The sequence below is a fragment of the Cervus elaphus genome, chromosome 2, assembly GCF_910594005.1.
Source record: "Cervus elaphus chromosome 2, mCerEla1.1, whole genome shotgun sequence".
Classification (NCBI taxonomy): Eukaryota; Metazoa; Chordata; class Mammalia; order Artiodactyla; family Cervidae; genus Cervus; species Cervus elaphus.
In genome coordinates this window covers 41,986,404-41,998,804 of record NC_057816.1, presented here as the reverse complement: position 1 = coordinate 41,998,804, position 12,401 = coordinate 41,986,404, and the positions used below count along the sequence as shown (strand labels likewise).

Sequence of the window (12,401 nt, the reverse complement as noted above, 5' to 3'; positions counted from 1 at the left end):
GATCTTCGTTTTCTGATGTTGAGTTTTAAGCCAGCTTTTTCACTCTCCTCTTTCACTTTCATCAAGAGACTCTTTAGTTCCTCTTCACTTTCTGCCATAAGGGTGGTGTCATCTGTGTATCTAAGGTTATTGATACATAGCCAGCCATCTTGACTCCAGCTTGTGATTCATCCGGCCTGGATTTCACATGATGTACTCTGCATATGAGTTAAATAAGCAGGGTGACAATATACAGCCTTGATGTACTCCTTTCCCGATTTGGAGCCAGAACTGGAACCATGTCCAGTTCTAACTGTTGCTTCCTGACCTGCATACAGATTACTTAAGAGGCAGGTCAGGTGGTTTGGTATTCCCATCTCTTGAAGAATTTTCCAGAGTTTGTTGTGGTCCACACAGTCAAAGGCTTTGGCATAGTCAATAAAGCAGAAATAGATGTTTTTCTGGAACTCTCTTGCTTTTTTGATGATCCAGTGGATGTTGACATTTTGATCCCTGGTTCCTCTGTCTTTTCTAAATCCAGCTTCAACATCTGAAAATTCATGATTCACCTACTGTTGAAGCCTGGCTTGAAGAATTTTGAGCGTTACTTTGATAGCATGTGAGATGAGTGCAATTGTGTTGTAGTTTGAACATTCTTTGGCATTGCCCTTCTTTGGGATTGGAATGAAAACTGACCTTTTCCAGTCCTGTGGCCACTGCTGAGTTTCCCAAATTTACTGGCATATTGAGTGCAGCACTTTAACAGTATCATTTTTTAGGATTTGAAATAGCTCAGCTGGAATTCCAGCACCTCCCCTAGCTTTGTTCATAGTGATGCTTCCTAAGGCCCACTTTACTTCACATTCCAGGATGTCTGGCTCTAGGTGAGTGATCACACCATCATGATTATCTGGGTCATGAAGATCTTTTTTGTACAGTTCTTCTGTGTATACTTGCCACCTCTTCTTAATATCTTCTGTTTCTGTTAGGTCCATACCATTTCTGTCCTTTATTGTGCCCATCTTTGCATGAAATATTCCCTTGAAAGTGAAAGTGAAAAGTGAAAGTGAAGTCACTCAGTTGTATCCAACTCTTTGCGACCCCATGGACTGTAGCCTACCAGGGTCCTCTGTCCATGGAATTCTCCAGGCAAGAATACTGGAGTGGATTGCCATTTCCTTCTCCAGGGGATCTTCCCAATCCAGGGATCGAACCCACATCTCCTGCATTGTGGGCAGACGCTTTACCATCTGAGCCACCAGGGAAGCTATTTTCTTGAAGAGATCTCTAGTCTTTCCCATTCTGTTGTTTTCCTCTATTTCTTTGCATTAATCGCCGAGGAAGGCTTTCTTATCTCTCCTTGCTATTCTTTGGAACTCTGCATTCAAGTAGGTACATCTTTCCTTTTCTCCTTTGCCTTTAGCTTCTCTTCTTTTGCTCAGCTATTTTTAATGCCTCCTCAGACAACCATTTTGCCTTTTTGCATTTTTTTTTCCCTTGGGGATGGTCTTGATCACTGTCTCCTGTACAATGTCACAAACCTCTGTCCATAGTTCTTCAGGCACTCTGTCTATCACATCTAATCCCCTGAATCTGTTTGTCATTTCTATTGTGTAACTGTAAGGGATTTGATTTAGGTCATACCTGAATGGTCTAGTGATTTTCCCTACTTTCTTCAATTTAAGTCTGAATTTGGAAATAAGGATTTCATGATCTGAGCCATAGTCTGAGCCCAGTCTTGTTTTTGCTGACTGAATAGAGCTTCTCCATCTTTGGCTGCAAAGAATCCTTGGCTGCAAAAATATGGCTGCCAAAGATGCTTGGATCTTACCTGACTTTTATTAACAATTTAGTATGTCTCAGGGGCTTTTCTGGATTTCTCCACACGTAATTTTGTCTAGTATCCCTAACAATCCTTTGGAGAGATATTATCCTGATTTTCAGACATTAAAAAGTAAATTCATCTTCATTATCATCCTTCTCCATCATATATTTTCCCAATTCTATTCAGCAAGTAATTCCTTCATATGAACTTGATGATGTAAACACAGGACATTAAGCTAGAGAGAGAGAGAGAGTGAAAACAAGAATGAGAATATCTGTTAACAGGAGCTGAGATGACAGGCTATCTAGTTTTCTATCTTGGCTCCAACATCTTCTAGAGACAGAGGAGCACTAAAATTTCTCTTAATTTACCCTGTGTCCTCATAGCACATTCCCACTTTGTCTAAAATGATGTTTTTTGTATAAAGGACAAAGTCCTAACTTAACTGTGTGGGAGAATTCAGAGGATTAAAGTCTCAGAGTTGATGTGATGGATGGTCTTTGAACAAGGAATTCGCTTTGTAATGGAGAGGACAAGAGACAGATGTCAGCTCTGTATACCAAAGGGTACTTAAAGGGACAGCCTATTCTGAACCTCAAGAGATCCTATTCATCTTTCACCACTTACCTCAATGGATGATGGAAGTCTGATCACTTTATATTTACACATAGAGCAGCTGCTACTGAAAAAATTTCTGTCCATAATACTGAAAACTTACTCGAAGTGGACTTGCAGCTTCCAATTCTAGACGTGAGTTTTTATTTCTATCTCCCTGGAATATTGTGCTGCATGACTAATTCATATGCCTAATAGGTGGGCCACATACTACTGATGAGATAAATGCTGGGATGAATATACAGAATTGATAAGGTCTCAGAGAGAATCATAATAATGCTAGAACAAGCCAGGGTCCCGGGGCACTGAGGCTGTTCTCCTGGTTGGCAGGGATAATGGCCGTCGTAACTGTAAATGTTCTATCGGTATTCATCTACCAGTTCCCATTAGAAACCTTTGTTCTGCTTGGTCCCGTACAAAGTGTTCTCAAATTTTATGTCAGGAAGACTTAATTTCTAGACTTTCATATGGAAAGTCATATTTTAAACTGAATACTAGTCTCTTTGATAATTCTTGGTGACTTAAAACAAAGTCATGTTCTTTTGAGTTTTTCACTTCCCCTCATATCACCTATTTTGTTTTATCTCTTCCCTTATTCTAGCTGTCTTATCTTTGCATATATATATATAAAACTCCAAATAAATTGATTCAATAGGATTTTTGAATTCTGAATGTAAAAAGTCTTACCCTTAAACTCTGTGATACTGCAAAAGGTGAGGTTATTTAGCTACATATATACAAATAAGCTAACAGAGTCAGTTAAGAAAATAATGTAAGCTTATTTTTTAATGCAACACACACATATATGGTTTGCATTAAAAATATATAGATAAAAGCATTGATAAAAAGTGCAACACAATTTCATCTCTAGGTATAATTTCTTGATACATAAAACTACCCAGAGATATTTTTAAGCATCCCAGGTCTCAGGAAATATGAAATCTATGAGTTATTATTGTAAAACAAGCAAAAAAAAACCTTGAAAATGAGATCTAGAGTATGTACAGATGTATTTAAAATAAAAATATCAAAAATGAAAAAAATAGTATAAAAGTGCTAGCACTGAATTATTTAAATACAGAAGTTTAGTTAAACATCTGTAGAGGCTATTGTTACAGGACAGAATTTATATATTATAAACATAAAATATTTCACTTTTATTTTTTTATATAATTTATTTATTTGGCTGTCCTGGACAGCTTGTGGGATCTTGGCTCCCCAACCAGGGAGTGAACCTGGCCCTTGGCAGTGAAGGTTGTAGTCTGAACCAGTGGACCACCAGGGAATTCCCAAAATACTTTAAGTGTAATAATATAAACATTGGAAAAAAAATGGGTTTGAAGAAAGGAAGAAGGAATAATACACAATTGTATTAATTTTTCACCTATTACAGATGGCAGTTAATAGAGATCCTGAAGTTGAAAAAATACTTTAAAAAATATGACTCTAACATCTCAACATTAAGTGTACATGTAATAAATAGAAATATATTTTAGGAAATATCTCTTGGGATATAAAAACACTTCAAAAATACAATAATACCCTTGATGCACTTCGCTTTTAAAATGAATCTTTTTCCCTTTAGAATAGTTACAGACTTACATAAAAATCATGAAGATAATACAGAGAATTCTCATTCTACCCCCACAGCCAGTTTCCCCTATTATTATCATGTTGGTATGGTACATTTATCAATATTGATCATTACTATAAACTAAAGTTCATACTTTAATTCCTTAGTTAAAGTTCCTTCATTTTTACCCAATGTCTTTTCCTGTTACATGAAGTGATCACGTCTCCTTAGGCCCTCATTGGCTCTGACATTTTCTAAGCCTTCCCTAGTTTTGATGACCTTGACTGTTTTGATGAGTATAGGTAGGTATTTCATAGAATGTCCCTCAGCCAGGATTTATTTGATATATTTTCCTGGCTAAACTGGGGTTTTGGGTTTGGGGGAGGAAGATCCCAAGGGTAAATTGCCATTTTCATGATATTATACAGAGGGTCCGCAGTCATCATGACTGATCACTGGTAACTGTGGCCGCCTGGCTGAGGTCGTGGTGGTCAGGTCTGTCCACAGTAAAGGTCTTCTTTTCATCACTTCTCATACCTCACTCTTCAGAGAGAGGTAAATACACATGACCCACACGTAAGAGCTGGGAGTTACGTTTCACTTTTTTGAGGGTGAAGTATGTGCATAAATTATTTAGAATTCTTCTGCAGAGATTTGTTTGTTCTCCTTATCTAACTATCAGAGCCCCCAGGTGACACTAGCGATAAAGACTCTTCCTGCCAAAGCAGGAGACGCAAGAGACGTGGGTTCAATTCTTGCATCAGGAAGGTCCCCGGGGGAGTAAATGGCAACCCATTCCAGTATTCTTGCCTGGAAGATTCCACGGACAGAGGAGTCTGGTGGACTACAGTTCACGGGGCTGCAAAGAGATGGACATGACTGACTACACACATACATTAGCAACAATTGGGTTCCAAATTTAAAAGTTGAAATGTAGTCCATGAGTGCAAGCAACTAAACTTAAATAAGTGTCAGATGAAAAGTTATCTCCTGTCACACACATACACACACAGAGCTATATTTGTGCACCTAAAAATAATGTGCTCAGTCACTCATTCGTGTCTGACTCTTTGCCACTCCTTGGACTGTGACCTGCCAGGCTCCTCTGTCTGTGGGATTTTCCAGGCAAGAATACTGGAGTGAGTTGCCATTTCCTGCTCCTGGAGATTTTCCCAACCCAACGATCAAACCTGTGTCTCTTGTCTCCTGCCTTGGCAGGTGGATTCTTTACCACAAGCGTCACCTGGGAAGGCCTGTAGATAATGACAGCTAGGTTACAATCTAGGCTTAGCCCTTTTGGATTTGATTTTGAGAAGTGTCTGATTTCAGAAACATTAAAATGTGGAGAAGGAGTAAGGTCTTAGCATCAAGACACTGTGGTATTTATTGTTTTTAGCCAAATATAGAATGGAATCATGAGGTAGGGACAGCTGTATAGATGGGAGATTTCTACCTATGCTGCAAAAAACATTTTCCCCCTAGTATAGGGTTCTGATAGGCAACACTTTCTATTTGTTCATTCCCTATATCTACATTTCATTGATAATCTACATTCTTCATAGTGAATTGAAAGTAGCTTGATAAAAACCTTAGACTCTATTGTGACAGCACGATTTACCAATTTATTGTTAATATAAGTTTTTGTACTTTGATTACTTAAAAATTGACAATCTGTATGAGCCACATTTGGAAAAATCCCCTCAAAGAAAGTGTAACAAAGAAATGGAAGCAAGGAAGCCTTGACAATCAAGTAAATTAAAGTCCTCCCCAAATAGTCATGCTTCTATTTCTCAAGATAAAGCAACTAAGATTTCAAGAATAATTTTCTACATTCAAGGCAAAGTCAGGACCGAAATCCACATTTCCTGTCTCTCCTAATCTCCAATCTCACACTTCCTGTGTCCTCCTGGCACAGTGCACCTTATTCCTTGACCTACAACAGATGACGAAAAATCCACAGTAAACAGCTCAGCCTGTTATGGAGAGCAAACATGTATATTGTTGGTCAAGGCCAGCTCATCATCCACAGGCTGAAATACAAGACATTCAGGGTGCCAACAAGCCCCAGGACCCCTGCCCCAATCCTTCCTGGCTTGTCTCTGAACCCATTCCCCACTTAGAGCTTATTGGCTGGACCTACTTCTTTGTAAACATGCACATTGGGAAATGGAATAAATTATCTAGTTTAATTAAAACAACAGCATGATATGCATTATCAAGAAAAAATATTACCTTGACTTAAAAGTTTCCTTCTCGGAGCCCAGGAGAGACTGTTATGGAATGTTCAGCACTCTAAAGGCTATGTTTGTTTTCAGTACATTTTAAGTGGAATATTTTTCACCCTTCCGAGTAGGGCATACAAAGGCTTTAATTAAACAATGTCACATGGGAACTCTTGCCCCCAAAGCCTTTACTGGCCCTAATTAGCAGATGCAGCTGTAGACGCTATCAATATTAGGTGGTCTGTTTATTGTGCCCATTTATATCACACTCATCAGGGAACATGTGGAAGGCACCCCAGAATTATCAGCTTTAATTAAAACTGGCTCAATTGGTAGAGAAAATATCCCATGCAAAAATGGGTCAGGTGAAAAAGGAAGATTAAAAAAAAAAAAGAGGAAGAAACAGCAACATCATACTGGGACTATTATTACCGAGTCTTCTTTAGGAAAAATAAAGGAGGATACTTGATGAACTGTTTCTCACCAACTGCTTGAGAGAAGCGTAGGCATTTCAGGGCAGGTTGAATTACATGGACACGGGGTCTCTCAGTCAGAATGTTCCCCTCCCCTGCCCAGGGTCCCCGAGTGACTGCCAAGGTTCCAGTAGGTTTCTTTCTAAGTTGAGTGGCAAGGAGGAGTAGCACATTCATTTAGACACATTCAGTGAATTCATCATGCAAAGAATTATATAAAACTACATGTGGAATCTCCTAGAAGATTGTTTTAGGTATCTCAAATATAATATATAACAAAATTACTATTACTTGATTTCTGCTGTGCACTTATATATATCACTCTAATCCTAACAACTCAACACTGCTATTTTGCGTTTTCTAGATAAAAAATCTGATGTTCAAAAATATTAAGTCCTTTCCAAATGTCATAGAGTTAGTACACAATAGACCCAGGATCTAAACATCTGTCAAATCCCAGAGCCCAGACAACTTCCCCTACCTCTTCTGTGTTAGTCAAAAGAATTTAACGTTTTTGCCAACAGCTTGCTTACAGGGATTCATGAGCTGAAGACAAGCAAAGTTGCTTTGAAAACAAGCAAAGTTAAGTTTAAACTCTTTCCCATTTTCTTAACTTCTGTAAGCCTCAGTTTCTTCATCAGATCATCAGTTTCATTCATCAGATCAGGGTCAGAAATATTTCTTGAAAATTGGATGACAGGGGATAACTTCTGTGAAAAAATTTTTAGCTTGTGGAAAATGCTTGACAAATACTATTTCATATCTTATTCTCACTTACATTCCACAGTGATCCTATTTTGGAAGACACTTTGAGATGGAGAGTTCTTCCTATCTCTTTGGAGTGTCATTGGGTTTACTAACAGAAAGCCCCTTTGAAGGATACAGTATGTCATTCACCTTTAGTCCTCTACAGAAATAACAAGCCTCCTTTATTTGTTCTATTTACAAGGAAAGAATTGCTGGCGACATGTCTCTTCAGGATAAAAACTGTGAACTTTGAAAGCATGATCAGCCAATAATGGGAAAACAGTAAATAACGGTTTAGAGTCAGCTTCTCAAGCTTTTCCAGTGACATCCCCTTAAAGGTGTGGCAGAATGAACTTATATATCTATGTGGTTTGAATTCTCTAGTATAAACATTTCTTTACATCTTATTTAAAGAATATTATTTTATCTTTAAGATGTGCAGTTTTGTAACCCTTAGTATACATGCTGTTTTATTTGAAAAAGCATTAGATTATTAAGTCTACTCCCCTACCTATCACCTTTTCAAGTCATCCAGCCATGTCCATGCTCCAAAAGGTGTATCATATTTATCTTATGTCTATGCTTCATGGAAACATCTCTAAGAGGTTTTGGGGGAAATCTGATATTCAGTCTAGGAAGTACAAGTTTGAAAAGTATTTCAGCCAAGATAGAAATAGACCAGGTAAGAATTTTTGCCTTCTATGAGCTGTTTCTGAGGTGATTGTCATGAGAATAAGCTCCTTTCTGACATTAGACCTAACATTCTGATGTTAGGTGGGATGGTCCCTGGGAGGCCAGTTATTCCTGGATGAGGACAACAGAAAAGCCAGAGAAAAATGATTCAGGTTCTATGCCAATGACATATTTTTTCTATAAAGTTCATTGTTTATATATTAGAATACTAAACATTAAAAACCTCACCTAACTCACTATTCAAATGAAACCACAATTTAATGAGAAATAATAAGTCATAGTCGGGGGTCTTCTGGTTTTACTGCCTGTTCCATTTCCAGGCTGGCGTTTAAAGGTCGATCCCACGGCATGTTACTTAGGGCCCTCGATTCAGGCCTGAAGCCCTGAGTTCTCCAGTTTCCCCAGCTGCTGTGAGCATCCCCTGTGAGAGCTCTTACTTAAGCCCTCTCCAGAAATGTCCCTCTAAGGGCCCACCTGGGCCAAAGTCAGGCCTGGTTTCCTTGCCACGATCCAGAAGGCCCCTGAAGGACCATCTCAACTCCCCAGCTGCTGGGCAGACACTCTGTAATTCCTGCATCACAAGTCAGCCTTCCTCTTACCCAATCCAATTTCTCTCACCCCTTTTCGGGTGCCATTCCTACAAACAAGTCTTCACCCCAGACTCTGTGTACTGAGGAACCCAGCTAAGGATAGCTTCTCCCACTAGCAAGCTAACTGCCTTCAATTCGCCCTATGCAACAATTTCCCAAGTTTCATTAGACACCATCTCTGAATTTAAACATGCAAACAAAGTAACAACTCTGAATCACAAACATCATTGGTATGTGGATATGTAACTGTAGGCAGAAAAGTGATCTTTTCTAATTCAACTAGTTTTAGTGAGTGAGTGAGTGAAAATCACTTAGTTGTGTCTGCCTCTTTGCAACCCCATGGACTACACAGTCCCTGGAATTCTCCAGGCCAGAATACTGGAGTGGGTAGCCTTTCCTTTCTCCAGAGGATCTTCCCAACCCAGGGATCAAACCCAGGTCTCCCGCATTACAGGCAGATTCTTACCAGCTGAGCCACAAGGGAAGCTCTGATAGCTCAGTTGTTTTAGTGAAAGCACTATTTATTACGGTTCAGGCATTAAATTGTTTGAATATACATATTTAGTTTGATTCTCACAACCACCACAGGGTGTAAGTATTATTCTACCTGTTTAAGAAATGAAGAACTGAAATCTACTCACTTGGTTAAAGTCATAGTGTTGGTAAATCATGAAGTCACAATTTGAACTCAATTCTTCTTTCTCCAAGTCTGGTAGTTTCCAGTCCATCTGTGATGCTTTATGCTGTTTACACGTGTTTCTAGCTCTCTGCCTTCTGAACACAAAGCAGAACAGACTTTCCTACCCACCGAATGTTAAGCATGGCCATGTCACTTGCTTTGGCTAATGGAATGGATTCAGAAGAGCTGGCTCCTTCCTGCCTTCCTGCCCCCTCCTGCCACGGGGAGCAGTGACCTTCCAGATGTTCGTGGCTCTGCCACCTCGTGCCCCTGCGTAAGGACAATATGGAAAAGAGCCCCCAGCACAACTCAAGATGAGCGTGGATTGTAAGTGAAAAGGAATCCTCATTAGGTCATTGCTCTCCAGGGGTTGGTTGTTATCATAGCCTAACCTTATGTGGGGCTTTCCAGATGGCGCCAGTGGTAAAGAACCTGCCTGCCAATGTAGGAGACGTAAGAGATGAGGGTTCTGTCCCTGGGTTGGAAAGATCCTCTGCAGGAGGGAATGGCAAGCCACTCCAGTATTCTTGCCTGGAGAATCCCAAGGACAGAGGAGCCTGGCGGGCTACAGTCCATGGGGTGGCAAAGAGTCAGACACGACTGGAGCGACTTAGCATGCATACATGCAACCTTACTTGATTAATTCATAAATTATGGCTAAGGAACAGATTAATTTTTAACTTAAGAGTATTAGTAGGAGGAATCCCCTCGTGGTCTAGTGGTTAGGACTCAGTACTTTCACTGCTATGGGCCCGAGTCCGATCCCTGGTTGGAGAACTAAAAGGTCCCAAACTGTACAGCGGGCTCCCTCTCCCCCCAAAAAAGTATTAGATTAGTAGGGAACTGCCATTTTTGCTAGAATTGAAATATCCTTTTAACACTAGAATTTACTTTATAACATAATATAATTGAAAGAGTTTGGGTTTTGTAACCATGTAGATGTATAATTTAATTTGAATCTCTGATCTAACTGATACTTGTTTAATAACCTTGAGCTTCAATTTCTCTTTTTCAGCCCCTGTTTACTCATCTATAAAATGAGGCTAGTAATATATTTTGTCACAGCATTGATGTAATGGTTTGACAAAATAAGGCTAGTAAAGCTTTTAGCAAATTGTCTGACACATAGAAGGTATCAAATAAGTGTTTTACAGGAAGTATATCTTTTTATAACTCTCTGCATCTGAAAGTCACTTTTACAAATATAGATTCCTGAGGCCCATACCAGACCTACTGAATTAGAATCTTAGGTTGTGATTTTTAACACACTCTTCTAGCAATTCTTCCCTGACATTTGAAAATAATTGTACTAGACAAATGTTAAATATTGCTGACATATATATATATACATATATATTATCTCAGAGAACCAGAAAAGCCTCCAATGAGAATCTTCAAATGATCTTAGAACCAACAGAATTATCACTCTCTGCACTGTAGATAAATCAAAATGAGCTCAACTGTATATAAACCAAAATGAGTGGATTTGGGGGACTACGATACACACTTCAAAGCCGTGACATCTAAAAGAAAAATCCCTGTGAATTCTTTGTGTCTTTAAGTATCACATGAATGGTATAGTCTGACTGAAGTAATCTTTGCTGATGAGAATCAGGGTTGGGGGGGCAGTCTGGGACTTAAAGACTGACTGAAATCAGAGGCCTATGAAATGAGACTGACAGCCAAGGAGATCAAGGCAAGGACGATTTTCTCGGAGGCCCCTGTGCATACACAGAAAAAACTCCTGAAGCTTTCTGGTGGGATTCTGGGCTGGAAATTTTATTTCTGTTGCTTTTAATAATTCAGATGCCTTTGAAACCTGCTGTGCTTTTTAGTTGTGGTGAGTAACTTTGGAAATGTGTGACCCTTCCAACCACCTAATCACCAAGTCACTTTCTCTACTTCTCCTCTCATCCTGAGTTTATGTTTATATATATGCATATTTACAGGCCAAAAAAAAAAAAAAGAGAGAGAGAGAAGGTGGAAATAACCAAAGAAGAGGCTAATGAGTCTTAATGATGCCTTGTCCAAAACAGGTGAGTGAAGAGAAGTCCTGACTTTGAGTCTGAGAGTGGGGTGGGGGTGGGAAACCCATAGCCAGTAGGATCTGGGAGAAAAGGTTGGAGGGAAAGCAGGGCAGGGCTGGGCATTGTGACCTGAGACCGCTGTGTGAAGCATCAGGGCTCGGTTTAGCTTTGAGGTCCTGGAGTCCCCAGAGAGCTGCCCTCCTGGGCCCAGAGCTGGACAAGGACACTCCGCTATCGTTTGGGTCAGAATGGGAAGGGGCTCCTCTACTCCTTCAAGGCGTCACACAGCTGAAGGAGCAAGGACAGCCAAGACGGGTCCACAACGCTCTCGCTTTCCCCGGCTCAAGACTGTGACGTCTGGTAGACACCGTTTCAGATCTCCATGAGCCCGGCCTCCCTCCCTCCTGCTCTGCGGGTGTTCTGTATCACACACGAGAAGAGAGAAAGGGACCCACGTCAACAAATAACTGGCATTGGATTTCTTATGACTTGGGGTAGGTGGGGAAGTCTTTAGTGGATCTTAAATAAAACAGAAACATTTAAACAAATGCGATGCTACTTGCCCTTTGAATACTGAGAAGTTTGGATGTGTGTGCTAAACCCATCAACTTGCCTGCGTGGTACTGGGGTCAGCTGGCAGACCCCCATGCTTTGATTTCTGCCGACACAGAAATGGGGTGCTAATGGAACACGAGGCTGTACTATGGTGATTTAGCATTGCTTGGGGGAGTAACTTGCTATAGTCATCATTTCACTCATCACTTCAGGTGAGATGTGCTTGAGGCAGCTCTTCCTCAGTATTTGATTTTTCCAGTCTTCGTTTTCTTTTATTTGTTTGTTACAGTTAGGTGCTGCGTTTATATCTGCTGGTTTAAATTCTGTCGTACTTCACCTTTAGCCTTTTAGTGTGGCAAACCATGTTTTACTCTCAATTAGGAACTGCTAATGGAGTACCTGGTAAGGACTTGGGGAATAAGT

At 40.0% G+C, this 12,401-nt stretch overlaps 1 long non-coding RNA gene across 1 annotated transcript; it reads left to right on the top strand.

The window, feature by feature from the left end:
- The first annotated feature begins 2,443 nt into the window (after nucleotides 1-2,443).
- LOC122676875 lies at nucleotides 2,444-11,806 on the top strand. Its single transcript, XR_006335652.1, has 3 exons — nucleotides 2,444-2,554; nucleotides 11,346-11,432; nucleotides 11,701-11,806. It is a non-coding gene; the product is annotated as an uncharacterized LOC122676875 (long non-coding RNA).
- The last annotated feature ends 595 nt before the right edge of the window (nucleotides 11,807-12,401 follow it).